Source organism: Schistocerca gregaria, chromosome 7 (assembly GCF_023897955.1).
Source record: "Schistocerca gregaria isolate iqSchGreg1 chromosome 7, iqSchGreg1.2, whole genome shotgun sequence".
NCBI classification, from domain to species: Eukaryota; Metazoa; Arthropoda; class Insecta; order Orthoptera; family Acrididae; genus Schistocerca; species Schistocerca gregaria.
The window spans coordinates 236,662,854-236,678,955 of NC_064926.1; the positions used below are offsets into that span (position 1 = coordinate 236,662,854).

The 16,102-nt window shown below is 42.4% G+C and overlaps 1 long non-coding RNA gene across 2 annotated transcripts in view; it reads left to right on the forward strand.

The window, feature by feature from the left end:
- Positions 1-12,875: 12,875 nt before the first annotated feature.
- The window catches only part of LOC126281763 (uncharacterized), a 55,460-nt gene continuing 52,233 nt past the window's right edge, over positions 12,876-16,102 (forward strand). The window contains exons 1-2 of one of the 2 annotated variants that reach the window (XR_007551304.1): positions 12,876-12,999; positions 13,285-13,475. This is a non-coding gene — a long non-coding RNA (uncharacterized LOC126281763). Of the gene's footprint in view, positions 13,000-13,071; positions 13,173-13,284; positions 13,476-16,102 lie in introns of those variants that run through there. The other variant, XR_007551305.1, reaches the window with a different exon arrangement.

The window sequence follows — 16,102 nt, forward strand, 5'->3', positions numbered from 1 at the left end:
CTGTCAAAACTACACAACAGCAAACTGAACGGTCTACGCATTGCATCAGGCTAGTAAGCTTTGTTATTTCTTAAAATACTAGGGTTCTAAGTTAAAAATGAACTACACATCCTCAGTCGGGACCTCATTGGCTGTACATGATTTCGAATATCAAGCTACAGAGAATGTTGTGTCCAATTTTCTTTGTTTCCTACTTCACACTAATCGTTTCACAATGCAAAACCTTTCCTTCTTTTTTTTAATATTTCTTTGTTTTCCAGTTTTGATCAGCATGACCTTCTTCAAACGTCGCTTTCTTGCCTAACGTCTTCTTTCCTCCAAATGTCCTGAACTTAATACTTGATTCGAAGGAAGCTATTTTCACACTTAAATAAATATCTCACCGATTCTACTTTTTATGCGCGTCAAGTATTTTAGTTTTTCCTTTAATCACTAATTAATTTATTGTTATTTACCCTGATTATTTTTAAGCAGTTTGTATGGTTTTTGTTAAACTATATCTGACACTGATGAACTTGATGCCCCATTTCTCCATTTCGCAATTTCGTTAGTGTATGAAAATTCTGACAAAACCTATTGTGCAATTTATCGAGTGTCTTGTTTGCGAACATTCGACCAAAAATATCACAACAGGAGCATAAATACGTCTAGAGTTTATCGGGCAGGAACGAGTTTCAGCAGTGCTACCGTTTACCAAAGTTGTACCACTCCGCCTTCATCATTCCAGCAAGCCTACATGAGATGTCAAAATCACCACGTGTCCGCTAGCTTTTGTACTTACCACGTCTTCCAGGGATGTAATGGAGAGATGGTATGTTCTGCTTATCAGCACTGCTTAAGAAGAGCCAGTCAATTATAGGCATGAATCTCCCCAGTCTAACTAACTTTGCAGTTACTTTTTAATGTTTGCTTATATTAAATTCTGGTTTACATGCCTAAGTCAGACTTGTCTCTACAGAACTTTACTATTTCTCTCTTCTAAACTTCAGTTTTACTATTGGTTTTAATTTAATTAGCTCTATCCAGTTAAATGCTGCGACAGTAATTGACGAGCAGCTTTCGCTATCCACCTACTGGGAGGTGTCCTTACTGCTTACGGAAAGCAACCAAACTTCTGGCCTTCAGTCCTGTCAATTCTGAGAGTCTGACAGCTCCCCGATCTGTATGTGGTACCGCTGGTCGCTCGTAAAATTCTACTAGCCCAGCACAGAAACCAACTGACCAACATATGCAATTCCTGCGAATTGTTTATTCTGTTGTCAATATCGGTTGCGGTATTATATGGCGTGCATATTATTCGGTCGAGTTTTTTCACTTCGCTGACGCGAGTTGCAACCCTCTGCCGCTAGGTGGCTCCGATTTGTAGCGTGTAACATGGAGATGTATGAAGTAACTACGTCGGTGCGTAGAAACAGTGTGCTGTAATCGAGTTTCTAACCAGAGAAAACGTGCTTCCATTTGAAATCCATAGTGAATGAAAGCTATGCACGGTGATGATTGTATTGACACCGGTTGTTCTTGCTCGTGATGAGGGAAACGGCGGTGCTAACCTCAACGTATGTGACACGGCCCAGGGGGGGGAGGACTGCAGACGGCAACTGACGAGACTCATCGGGGTGAGATTGATGAACTCATCACAGAAAATCATCAGATAACGCAGACACAGCTGTCAGGTATGTGTGGCAGGTACTGGCCATCACTGCAGAACTGCGATACAGAAAACTGACTCGAATGCTCACTCCTGACATGGAACAGAGGACATCACACATCCGTCAACAATTCGTTTTAATTTTTGGGTAAGCGTGAGGGCTTCCACACCAACATTGTGACAGGTGGTGAAAACGAGAGTGTGTCAACGGAGTTCGCGCCACATTGGAGCACCGACGTCAAAGAAGTTCAAGAACGCGCCACCAGCAGGAAAGGTCATGCTCAATGTGTTGCGGGATTTTCAAGGTGTGGTGAAATTGGAATTCATGCTTAAAGGCACCACCATAGAATCGTCCCCCCCCCCCCATCTGTAAGTTCATTACCCGATGATGCAACGTGGTCGTTTGCCGAAATATTGTGCCCGTTGGACACCGACGTCTGGCATCTCACCCATGAGCTATTTCAATGCATAATACGTAAGTCCACTAGGTCAGTGGACAAACATACTGCGGCAGAATCACTAACATACTCAAGAGAGCGCCGCTGCTGGTGGCCCCGCTATACCCCGTGCAGTACCTTGGGTGACGTAAGAAGAACGTCCGACGAGTTTGGTAGTGACTACGCCCTCCAAACTGTTTCTTTCCCAAAAATTTATAGAAGACTTCATCTTACGCCTATGCCTTTGTCTGACCGTGCGGAATGAATTGACATCCCTTCACGTGGGAAGGAGCAGTAGGAAGCAGAGGCAACTTTAAAACCTGTTCCCGTCTGTGGGAGGAAACGAGTTTCTCCATGTGACATTTGAAAGGAAATGAATTTTGTGAGGAATCGCAACTCGTGCATCGTCGTTGTACGTATGAAACAATGCAATAGTAGAACACCTGGTCGCGCAGGTAACATGTGACGATGCGAGAAATGGCGGCGCGCCAATAGGCGATGATTTCTTTTAAACTGCACGGTTACACGTAGTCTAAGTATTCCAAAGCGACCTGTAGAGCTGCTCAGAAGCAGTGGCTAAGACAAGACGCCAGAAATCGACAGGCAAATTTTCAAGACATCCAAAATCCTATGAAGCGATTTGAAAATTTGATTACTCAGAAGATTTAAACGCTGGGTCAGTACTGACTGGTAACCGAGAGTATAAGTCAGCATTCGAATGTTGGGCAGGTAGCCTCTACAACTAATTATACTGGTCGTTGGACAATATCACAGCCCAATGTTGTAAATTTTTGCACTTTCCAAGATGGAAGCGTCTTGGCAGGATATAGCAACAGCGTCAAAGGACCATGATCTGACAGCAAATATAGCTTCCGATCGTACAAATATTGGTTGAACTTCAACTCTATAGATAATGGCGTGTGATATTGCCCTGTGTTAGAGAGTTCGAGACTAAATTAACAGCTCTATCAGAAGCACCAATTCCATGGTAGAGGACTGCTCCGATCTCATGTGAAGATGCGTCCACAGCTAACACGACAGGCTTACCTGGATGGAAATGAATCATAAATTAACGACTTAACAATGCGTCCTTTAATTATTGAAATTCGTTCTGGCATTCCTTCTAAAGCACAAAACGAACATTTTTTCTGTCGTAGGCGATTGGATGATGCAGCGATATAACAATAAATTTTAGATGTTAAATGAGCTTCCCCATGACTGATGTGAGCTTCCTAATGTTACAGAGCGCCAGCAATTATTTATTTGCAGCCAACTGCGAAGTACTAGGATGAATATTCTGTACCTCAATGATGTGACTTATATAGTTTAGTTCTTCCTGGAAGAACGAGCACATGTCTTTGTTGCACTTTAAACTTGCTACAGAAAGAACGTGAAAGAAACAGTGTAAATTTGCTAGATGTTCAGCAGATGTGCCGTTAACAATTCCAGGAACTGTTGAAATATTTCAGGAGCTGACGCACTCCAAAGTGGCAGTCTTTGAAAGTGAAACAAACCCAGGTCAGTGTTTATCATGAAGTCTTCCTGGATCTGCTTGTCTGGTGGTAGCTGCAAATATGCCTCATGCAAATGAATTTTGGAAAACTATCTCCCCTGTTCCAGTCTGTATATCATTTCATCTGTATGAGAGAGAAGAAAAGAGTCCATTATAGTCTGTGACTTTACTGTCGCTTTGAAATCAGTGCACAGATGTAAACCACATTGATCCTTCTTGCGAATGACCAAGGGTAATAAACATTGGCTTTTGTGGAAACGGGTTGGATAAATCCATTGTCTTTCCGTCTTACTAGTGTTCACACACTAGTAATCCTATGAATCGATTTGAAAATTTGATTACTTAGAAGATTCAAACGCTGGGTCAGTACTGACTGGTAACCGAGAGTATAAGTCAGCATTCGAATGTTGGGCAGGTAGCCTCTACAACTAATTATACTGGTAGTTGGACAATATCACAGCCCAATGTTGCAATTTTTGAACTTGCTACTGTATTGCATAGAGGACAGGCTGTGTCGGGAAAAAAGGAAGAAAGATGGATGCGCATTATCTTTCACAGTCATGTGCGTTTCAAAGTCTGTAGCCCCTCCTAAATCTGCTTCGAACAACTCTTTGTACTTACTACACAATTTAGAAATATTAGTCTGAGGCCCTGAAGCACTGACATGTAACACATAGTCTTGTAAGCATGGGTTGAACGAGTCAAATAAATCTAACCCTTTGTACCTTCCTAGAATTGAGTACATGAAACGAGACGTACTTCGTCACTCCATGCAAACTTGCAGATGAACTTTACATTCCAAGAATTGGAATTTCTTTCCCCTTTTAGGCAGCAGAAATGGAAATAAGCTTTTGTAGAGGTGTGATACCGATTCTGTTAGTCTTTATTAATCAGGGAAACTGAATCACCATTGTCCAGCTGCAGATTAATTGTCTTTTATTCTACTTTTAAGTGAACAAAAAGTTTGTTCGCCTACCTGCGTACTGCAGCAGAAGATTTACGCGATGCAGATGTACCAGGTTTTGGATGTGCTGTTGGGAATGGCTTAATCGAACGCACTTGTTGACAGCTTTTTCGCAGCTGCGCTTTCGCAGTATGGCAATTGATTGCTAAGCCTGGGTTGCCATGCAAATACACGACTTGAATGTGACCTTGCTGCCCACTCTGTAGTACTTCCAATCACAACAATGACAAGATATCCGGTCATGATTGGGGAAGCACTGAGGATAATATTTCCGCTTGAAATTTTGTAGCACACTCATTTTACCGCAAGACAAAGTTTTTACTTTTATGCTTACCGTTTGTCTCAACCCTATTTTGAATCACTTGAACACATTAACGTGCGTTAGATAAACTGTCTTGTTCACTTTGAACAACAGAAATATCTGTAGCCTAAAAATAAACCTTTGTTGAGTTTACCATTGCTTTAGATTCCCCAACAGACAGGTTTTTAAATCTGGATGTGATACACTACTGGTAATTAAAATTGCTACACCAAGTAGAAATGCAGATGATAAACGGGTATCCATTGGACAAATACATTATATTAGAACTGACATTTTCACCCAATTTGGGTGCATAGATCCTGAGAAATCGGTACCCAGAACAACCACCTCTGGCCGTAATAACGGCCTTGATACGTCTACATGACTACTCTGCAGTTCACATTTAAGTGCTTGGCAGAGGGTTCATCGAACCACAATCATACTATCTCTCTACTATTCCACTCCCGAACAGCGAGCGGGAAAAACGAACATCTAAACCTTTCTGTTCGAGCTCTGATTTCTCTTATTTTATTTTTATGATCATTCCTACCTATGTAGGTTGGGCTCAACAAAATATTTTCGCATTCGGAAGAGAAAGTTGGTGACTGAAATTTCGTAAAAAGATCTCGCCGCGACGAAAAACGTCTATGCTGTAATGACTTCCATCCCAACTCGTGTATCATATCTGCCACACTCTCTCCCCTATAACGCGATAATACAAAACGAGCTGCCCTTTTTTTGCATCCTTTCGATGTCCTCCGTCAATCCCACCTGGTAAGGATCCCACACCGCGCAGCAATATTCTAACAGAGGACGAACGAGTGTAGTGTAAGCTGTCTCTTTAGTGGACTTGTTGCATCTTCTAAGTGTCCTGCCAATGAAACGCAACCTTTGGCTCGCCTTCCCGATAATATTATCTATGTGGTCCTTCCAACTGAAGTTGTTCGTAATTTTAACACCCAGGTACTTAGTTGAATTGACAGGCTTGAGAATGGTACTATTTATCGAGTAATCGAATTCCAACGGATTTCTTTTGGAACTCATGTGGATCATCTCACACTTTTCATTATTTAGCGTCAACTGCCACCTGACACACCATACAGCAATCTTTTATAAATCGCTTTGCAGCTGATACTGGTCTTCGGATGACCTTACTAGACGGTAAATTACAGCATCATCTGCGAACAGTCTAAGAGAACTGCTCAGATTGTCACCCAGGTCATTTATATAGATCAGGAACAGTAGAGGTCCCAGGACGCTTCCCTGGGGAACACCTGATATCACTTCAGTTTTACTCGATGATTTGCCGTCTATTACTACGAACTGCGACCTTCCTGACAGGAAATCACGAATCCAGTCGCACAACTGAGACGATACCCCATAGCTCCGCAGCTTGATTAGAAGTCTCTTGTGAGGAACGGTGTCAAAAGCTTTCCGGAAATCTAGAAATACGGAATCAACTTGAGATCCCCTGTCGATAGCGGCCATTACTTCGTGCGAATAAAGAGCTAGCTGCGTTGCACAAGAGCGATGTTTTCTGAACCCATGCTGATTACGTGTCAATAGATCGTTCCCTTCGAGGTGATTCATAAAGTTTGAATACAGTATATGCTCCAAAACCCTACTGCAAACCGACGTCAATGATATAGGTCTGTAGTTAAATGGATTACTCCTACTACCCTTCTTGAACACTGGTGCGACCTGCGCAATTTTCCAATCTGTAGGTACAGATCTATCGGTGAGCGAGCGGTTGTATATGAGTGCTAAGTAGGGAGCTATAGTATCAGCGTAATCTGAAAGGAACCTAATCGGTTTACAATCTGGACCTGAAGACTTGCCCGTATCAAGCGATTTGAGTTGCTTCGCAACCCCTAAGGTATCTACTTCTAAGAAACTCATGCTAGCAGATGTTCGTGTTTCAAATTCTGGATATTCCATTCGTCTTCCCTGGTGAAGGAATTTCGGAAAACTGCGTTCAATAACTCCGCTTTAGCGGCACAGTCGTCGATTACAGTACCATCGGCACTGCGCAGCGAAGGTATTGACTGCGTCTTGCCGGTTGTGTACTTTACATACGACCAGTATTTCTTCGGATTTTCTACCAAATTTCGAGACAATGTTTCGTTGTGGAACCTATTAAAGGCATGTCGCGTCGAAGTACGTGCCAAATTTCGCACGTCTGTAAATTTTAGCCCATCTTCGGGATTTCGCGTTCTACTGAACTTCGCAAGCTTTTTCCGTTGCCTCTGTAACAGCGTTCGGACCTTTTTTGTGTACCACGGGGGATCCGTTCCATCTCTTACCAATTTATGAGGTATGAATATCTCAATTGCTGTTGCTACTATATCTTTGAATTTGAGCCACATCTCGTCTACATTCGCATAGTCAGTTCGGAAGGAATGGAAATTGTCTTTTAGGAAGGCTTCTAGTGGCACTTTATCCGCTTTTTTAAATAAAATTATTTTGCGTTTGTTTCTGATGGATTTGGAAGAAATGGTATTGAGCCTAGCTACAATGTCCTTGTGATCACTAATCCCTGTATCAGTCATGATGCTCTCTATCAGCGCTGGATTGTTTGTGGCCAAGAGGTCAAGTGTGTTTTCGCAACCATTTACAATTCGCGTGGGTTCGTGGATTAACTGCTCGAAATAATTTTCGGAGAATGCATTTAGGACAATCTCGGAAGACGTTTTCTGCCTACCACCGGTTTTGAACAAGTATTTTTGCCAACAAACCGAGGGTAGGTTGAAGTCCCCACCAACTATAACCGTATGAGTGGGGTATTTATTTGTTACGAGACTCAAACTTTCTCTGAACTGTTCCGCAACTGTATCATCGGAGTCTGGGGGTCGGTAGAAGGAGCCAATTATTAACTTAATTCGGCTGTTAAGTATAACCTCCACCCACACCAATTCGCACGGAGTATCTACTTCGACTTCACTACAAGATAAACCACTACTGACAGACACAAACACTCCACCACCAATTCTGCCTAATCTATCTTTCCTGAACACCGTCTGAGACTTCGTAAAAATTTCTGCAGAACTTATTTCAGGCTTTAGCCAGCTTTCTGTACCTATAACGATATCAGCTTCTGTGCTTTCTATTAGCGCTGGAAGCTCAGGGACTTTTCCAGCGCAACTATAACAATTTACAACTATAATTCCGACTGTTCCTTGATCCAAGCACGTCCTGTAATTGCCAAGCACCCTTTGACATTGCAGCCCATCCCGCACTTTCCCGAGGCCTTCTAACCTAAAAAACCGCCCAGTCCACGCCACACAGCCTTCGCTACCCGTGTAGCCGCCAGCTGAGTGTAGTGAACTCCTAACCTATTCAGCGGAACCCGAAACCCCACCACCCTATGGCGCAAGTCAAGGAATCTGCAGCCAATACGGTCGCAAAACCGTCTGAGCCTCTGATTCAGACCCTCCACCCGGCTCTGCACCAAAGGTCCGCAGTCAGTTCTGTCAACGATGCTGCAGATGGTGAGCTCTGCCTTCATCTCGTAAGCAGCCTTCACCAAATCAGATAGCGGCTGGAATCCAGAGAGAATTTCCTCAGATCGAAAGCGACACACGTCATTAGTGCCGACATGAGCCACTACCTGCAGCTGGCTGCACCCTGTGCTCTTCATGGCATCCGGAAGGACCCTTTCCACATCAGGAATGACTCCTCCCGGAATGCACACGGAGTGCACACTGGATTTCTTCCCCTCCTTAGCCGCCGTATCCCTAAGGGACCCCATTACGCGCCTAACATTGGAGCTCCCAACTAGCAGTAAGCCCACCCTCTGCGATTGCTCGGACCTTGAAGGCTGAGAATGATACTCTGAAACAGGGCAGGCAGCTGCATCTGGCTCAGCCAGAGACAGTGCCCGAAACCGATTTGTCAGACGCACCGGGGAGGCTTTCTGATCAGCCTCCGGGGACGCCTTTCGCTGCCTGCCACGCCTTGGAACGACCTCCCAATCAACCACAGGCGAGGGCTCAGCCCCACTGCGGGCAGCAACCGGGGCAACCACAGCGGCAGACCGATCTGGGGACAGACGGGACGAGTTGACATCCTCGTGATACCCAAGTCCGGCTCCCCACAGTGGTGCCCATTGGCAACAGCTTCAAGCTGCGCGACCGAAGTCAGCGCCGATTGCAGCTGTGAGCGAAGGGATGCCAAGTCAGCCCTCATCCGAACACAGCAATCGCAGTCCCTGTCCATTCTAATCGATGTTTAACAACAGTTACCGAAACACGAGTCCGTGCCTAGATAACGCAAGCGGAACACGCAAAGAATGTATCAACTAACCTGTACAAATGCCTAACGACTGCGCTACAATCTGCTGAATTTACGATTACAGTAACTAAAACTTGAAATTGCACCTCCTATACGAAACTCACACGCAATTTAAATAAGAATCTACAAAGTAAACACTAAAGCGCGATGCTACAACTGTCAAATACTATAATACGCCCGAAATATATGAATTAAACAATGCAAGTACCCAAAAACACGCAAATAAATTAATTAAACTATCTAACAAATAAGTAAGCTAGGGTTATACGACTTGCTGCTGCAGCTGGTTATCCAACGGCGGCAGGGAGCACACTGACTGGCCAACCGACACTGGCCGTTCACAACAAAAACAGAAGACAGACGACTACGCGAATTTGCACTATTCAGGTACTAAGGCGCGATGCTACAACCCTCAAATACTATAATACGCCCGAAATATATGAATTAAACAATGCAAGTACCCAAAAAACACGCAAAGAAATTAATTAAACTATCTAACAAATAAGTAAGCTAGGGTTATACGACTTGCTGCTGCAGCTGCTTATCCAACGGCGGCAGGGAGCACACTCTGGGCATTGAGTCAAACAGACCTTGGATGGTGTGTACAGATACAGCTGCCCATGCAGCTTCAACACGATATCACAGTTCCTCAAGGGTAGTGATTGGCGTATTGTAAAGAGCCTGTTGCTCGGCCACCATTGACCAGATGTTTTCAATTGGTGAGAGATCTAGAGAATGTCCTGGCCAGGGCAGCAGTCAAACATTTTAAGTATCCAGAAAGGTCCGTACAGGACCTGCAACATGTAGTCGTGCACTATCCTGCTGAAATGTAGGGTTTCACAGGGATCGAATGAAGGGCGGAGCCACGGGTCGTAACACATCTGAAATTTAACGTCCACTGTTCAAAGTACCGTCAATGCGAACAAGAGGTGACCGAGACGTGTAACCAATGGCACCCTGTACAATCACGCTGGGTGATACGCCAGTATGGCGATGATGAATACACGCTTCCAATGTGCGTTCACCGCGATGTCGCCGAACACGGATGTGACCAGCATGATGCTGTAAACAGAACCTGGATTCATCCGAAAAAATGATGTTTTCCTATTCGTGCACCCAGGATCGTCGATGAGCACACCATCGCAGGCGCTCCTGTCTGTGATGCAGCGTCAAGGGTAACCGCAGCCACGGTCTCCGAGCTGATATTCCAAGCTGCTGCAAACGTCGACAAACTGTTGGTGCAGATGGTTGTTGTCTTGCAAACGACTCCGTCTGTTGACTCATGGATCGTGACGTGGCTGCAAGATCCGTTACAGCCATGCGGATAAGATGCCTGTCATCTCGACTGCTAGTGATATGACGCCGTTGTGATCCAGCACGGCGTTCCGTATTACCCTCCTGAATCCACCGATTCCATATTCTGCTAACAGTCATTGGATCTCGACAAACGAGAGAGCAATGTCGCGATACAATAAACCGCAATCTCGCTAGGCTACAATCCGACCTTTATCAAAGTACGCATTTCTCCTCCTTATAACAACGTTTCACCAGGCAACGCCGGTAAACTGCTGTATGTGTATCAGAAATTGGTTGGAAACTTTCCTCATGTCAGCCCGTTCTGGGTGTCGCTACCGGAGCCAACCTTGTGTGAATGCTCTGAAAACCTAATCATTTGCATATTACAGCATCTTCTTCCTGTCGGTTAAATTTCGCGTCCGTAGCACGTCATCTTCGTGGTGTAGCAATTTTAATGGCCAATATTGTAGTTATAGAACAGGAGCATCGATACATGCATCTGATACAGTCTGTTTTTTTTGGATCATGTAATATGATATCACTGCAACTAATACCACAAGGAAACTTAAATTCACAACGCCTCGTAAGCCCTCTGAGTTCATCACTCCACTGTTTTAGTGTTCGTGCTAGCTGATGCGTTGGATGAAAAAATTTGAACATTGCTGCTGCGACATGGATCGGGCTACCACAATGATGTTCGAGCTGTTTAACGAGGTCGTTATACTTGACTGATTCGAGACTAGTGTCTGGACGTAGCTTTACACAGAAGTTGTATACTAAAGCGTTGCCCCCCCATACTGTTAAGTGAGCATTTGGCATCAGAGTTTTATCTACCACTAAGATTTTTGTTTTACCTTCATTAATGTTCATGATATAGGAAGAGCTGAAAGTGATCTCCACCTGACCCAGCGTCTCTTGTAATCGTTCATTTTCTATTACATCATCAGAAAATCTCAATATATCTATTTTCTTATCATGAATTTAGTTCCTCAAATAGCGCCTAGTTTCTTCCTAACTTCCCCTTTTTGTCTCTGACTATGTACATTGTACAAGACACAAGACCGTGAGCAGCCCTGACGTACACCCTGTTTAATGGTGGCGTCTTCTTGATGTTTTGCACATCTTATCACAACCATCTCTTCTCTATACATTCTCTACACCACTCTTCTGTCCTTATACTACACCCCAGATGCACTCTCCATACCTATAACAGATGTCACCAGTCTACCCCGTCAAATGGTTTTTCTAACTCGACGAAGCCAATATGTGTGTCATGAGCCATCCTTAGTCATTTCTCTAAAACTTTCTAAGTATTGGTTGTCGTGCGTCTACCCGTCCTCTAAAGCCAAATGAGCCGTCCTTCATAATTGCCTCTATCCTGCCTTTGATCCGCATTATAAAGATACAGATCAATATTTTCGTGGCATGTGTCACCAAAATGAGTGTCTCTCTATTAACACATGCTCTTTTTCGTACTGACACCTTAAAAAAAATTTTTAAAGTCTGTTGGGCGCTCACCATTTTCGTACATATATGAGAGAACACATCTTAATGTAACCTTTCCCTAAGTATTTACAGTCTACAACAAATTTCCTACAACAAATAATGTTTAACTATATCTAAAATGACGTTAGTGTAAACCCATACTTTCAGCACTGTTTACCAGTAAAGATTTGGTACAGCACAATTTTGACTATGAGTTCCTATGTTTTGGTGTTGTTACTAACATTACTGCTCCTTACAAAGTGTGAAATAATTTTTTTGGGTGCCTTGGTATTCACGCCCACAAACGTCTCACTGGTGGCGGTGAATAGATACCTGCATCATATATTCGTGAATTTTAATTAAAGACTGCGTAGTTTACGGAAGACAAGCTGTTCATGGATATTCAACAGCTAGCCGGCATGTGCGTTTCCTCTAAATAATATATGAACAGGCCCCTGTGGGATAAAATGTGTACAGATACATTGATAGAAAAAAATCGCAGCACCAAAACATAATTCACCTAGAGTAATGGAATATCGAGAATACATTTCTTTAGCTGACATAATTAAGCGATTAACATTGCAAGATCACTGATTATTGTAAGCGTGAGGAAAGCTATTGCAGATGTGATGTACTGTTACTTTAATAACCCCCAGAATGTTGAGTGTAAGCAAGTAAACGTACATGCATTGTGTTGTATAGATGCTGGATGTCAATTTGTGGGATGTAGTTGAGGAGAGTATTCCATTTGCCATGTCGATTTTCAAGAAGCTCTGGCAATAATTGTGAATGAAGTTGCACATCTGATAAATGTACTCAACCTCTGCGCTATGGATACAATCATATTCTTTGTAAGCGTGTGTTTTGAGACCAAAGATGTTAGAGAAGTCAGAGAGTAGCAGTGCCAGTGTGCGTTAGGCAGTTGGCAGCAGAGTAGCTTTGAGAAGGATTGAAGGTGGCTAGCCGTGTAATAGAGGCAGCATTATTTAAAAAGAATTTTTGTAATAATATGTTTCGAGGAAATGAAATTATATGAACGCAAGAATGACAATGCCAATATTTGAGGTAATGTTGTCCTCCATATTTGTAGTTATGTAGTTGGCCGTATTGTTAGAATACTGTTTGCTGTATAAATTTTATAGTGAAGCACATAGACCAGTCTGATGGTTGAAATAAATCTCAAGGAAGGCAGTTGTACCCAAGACAGTTATTAAGAAATATGTTGGTAATCTGTCAAAGTGTGTAAACTTTATGAAATGTGTATTCTTGTTGTGGCCGGATAAAGCATAGTTATACCAAGAGTGTTTGTTCTCATTCATGTGTCATTAAGTTCAGTTTCTTATCTTTCAGTCTTTACTTTCATGACTGTTCATTCATATTGCGGGTTGTGGACTGAAAGCAGCATTTTTTTCTGAAAAGTGACAAGATACCGTCTTGTATTGCACATCGCAAATACGGTAAAGGAAATTAGATTTTTGGCAATGACAGCAATATACTAAGACTGACAGATTACTGAGCAAAAGAGCGTTCCATGCACACAGGTATGTCAACGCATTTAATTACTGTCAAAGTAAATGTCCACTGTGAGGCAGAATGATTGTCAGAGTGTACTTGTGAAAATAATATCATATCATTTCTCAGGTTTAACGACAGTAGAAGATCTCAGTAAAGTGAATTTTCAAGTAGTTGTATCAGGAAGTCAGATACGTTAATTTTTATGTTTATTTGCTCTGTAAATACGACAGTATTTCAGTTACAATGACTGTTTACAGGACTAAGATAATGATTAGTTATATTCAGGCCAGCATTTTTAATCTGAATCATTGTTTTGCAGTCATATGGTACATATAAATTTCACTGGAACCAAAAATTAAAATTTGAACTATAGGCTTTGACTTGACAGACACTTTCAAGATTTTTACCGCAACAATTGATGTAATTAAACATTATATGCTATGAAAGCTGTGTAAGAGTAAAATTATTGTCTCTTTTCTACACCTTTGAACAGCGAATTTGTGAAAAATATTTTATTCTCAATTATGAACTTTTGATATACTGCAGCGTATAGTACAAGACTGATGGAGTACATCGAAAAAGTTCAAAGAAAGGCAGCACGTTTTGTATTATCACGAAATATGTGAGAGATTATCACAGAAATGATACAGGATTTGAGCTGGAAATCAGTAAAAGAAAGGCGTTTTTATTTGCGACGGAATCTTCTCACGAAATTCCTATCACCAACTTTCTCCTCCGATTGCGAAAATATTTTGTTGACACCGACCTACATAGGGAGGAACGATCACCATGATAAAATAAAGGCAATCAGAGTTCGTACGGAAAGATATAGGTGTTTATTCTTTCCGCGCTCTACACTAGATTGGAATAATAGAGAATTGTGAAGGTGGTTAGATGAACCCTCTGCCAAGCACTTAAATGTGATTTGCGCAGCATCCATGTAGATTTAGATGTAGATTCTTTCATTTTATGTGTTTGTAGTGTTACATTGTGCTTAGAATAAGTGTTTTTGCTTTTACTATTTGCTATTCCAGGTAAAAGTGTTCTTGTTTATTCAGTCTTTTAGTACTATATGATTATATAGAAAGTGATTTTTTTTATTGTTGGTACTATTTTGTGTCCTTTACTGAAGTGTTGGATTTCATTGCTTAATAATATTACCAGAAGCCTAGATTTGTGTTCATTCAGAGACATCCGTCAGTGGAAATCTAAATATTTTTCTGTCCTCAGCTATTGACTACTGCTAATGCACAGATATTAACTGAAAATTCCACCTGAATATGTATATTGTGAAAAAGTCGACGCTGTGTAAAGAATGATAGAGAAAAGGTGTCGTACGACATGGTACTTGTGATGAGCATTAATGAAGGAATAATATGTACTGAATTATGATGTGCACCTATATGAGGAGAGAATTTTCAGGCAGTTTTATCACAAAGTCAAATGCGTTGATACTGATGTTCATTTGCTCTCAATCCTTCTGTTTTGCAGTCATATGACATATGTAGATTTCATTGGAAAAGGATTGCTTTCTCGCAAACAAATTGTTTGACTTATCGCACGGCCTGGATTCCGCATCGTGTAGCTTTTGTTTTCCGTTTAAAATTAAAATTTCACATAGTTCTGCTGCTCTGCACTGGGATTTACATATTTCGATATCAAAATAACTTTAACACATTTCTCAGGTACCAACCAGACACTTACAAACACGAGTTTCAATAAATACGGACACAAGTGAAGTTCTACAAATTTCTTTCACAGTTCCATGCATGTTGCCATCGGTCCTTCAATACAGCGACTGTTAACGCTGGTTGTGGATGACGCTGAAGATGTCGTCCGTTGATGTCCTATACGTGTTCGATTGGTGACAGATCTAGTGATCTAACAGGGCAAGGGAAATGTAATAGTTGAATGTAGGAGCGCGCTATCCTGTTGGAAAAGAACTGCTAGAGTGCTGTTCATGGTAGCACAACTAGTACAGTTATCAGACAGATGAACAGATTTGCATTCAGGATGTGTGGAATGATCACGATGGTTCTCCTGCTGTCACCCAAAATCGCACCCCAATCCATAACTCCAGGTGTTCACGCAGACAGGTTGGTTGCAGGCCCATCAGTGGCATCCTTCTAACCAATATACGGCCATCAGCGGCACAGCGGCAGAACCAGCTTTCAACAGAAAAAGGCAACAGACCTCCATCCTGCCCTCCAATGAGGTCTCACTTGACTCCACTGAAGTCACAAGTGGCGGTGATTTGGGGTCAGTGAAATGCACACTACAGGGCATCTGGCTCGAAGCTATCCTCGAAGTCTCGAAGTAACCCATTTCTAGCAGCTCGTTGTTTACTGTGGGGCCAATTGCTGCTCAAATTGCTGCTGCACATGCAGTACAATGCGACATAGCCAGACGACGAACACGATGGTCCTCCCTCTCCGTAGTGACACGTTTCAGTCCCTAGTCTAGTCTTCTTGCGATTGTACATTCTCGTGACTGCGGTTGCCAACAATCATGTACCATGGCTACATTCCTGACAAATCCTTCTGCAGTATTACATAAGGAATATTCCAACTTCCTGTAGCCGTATTTCGCGACATCGTTCAAACGCAGTGAACTGTTTATAGTGGCGACTTTGTCACGTAAAATGCTTTCCTAA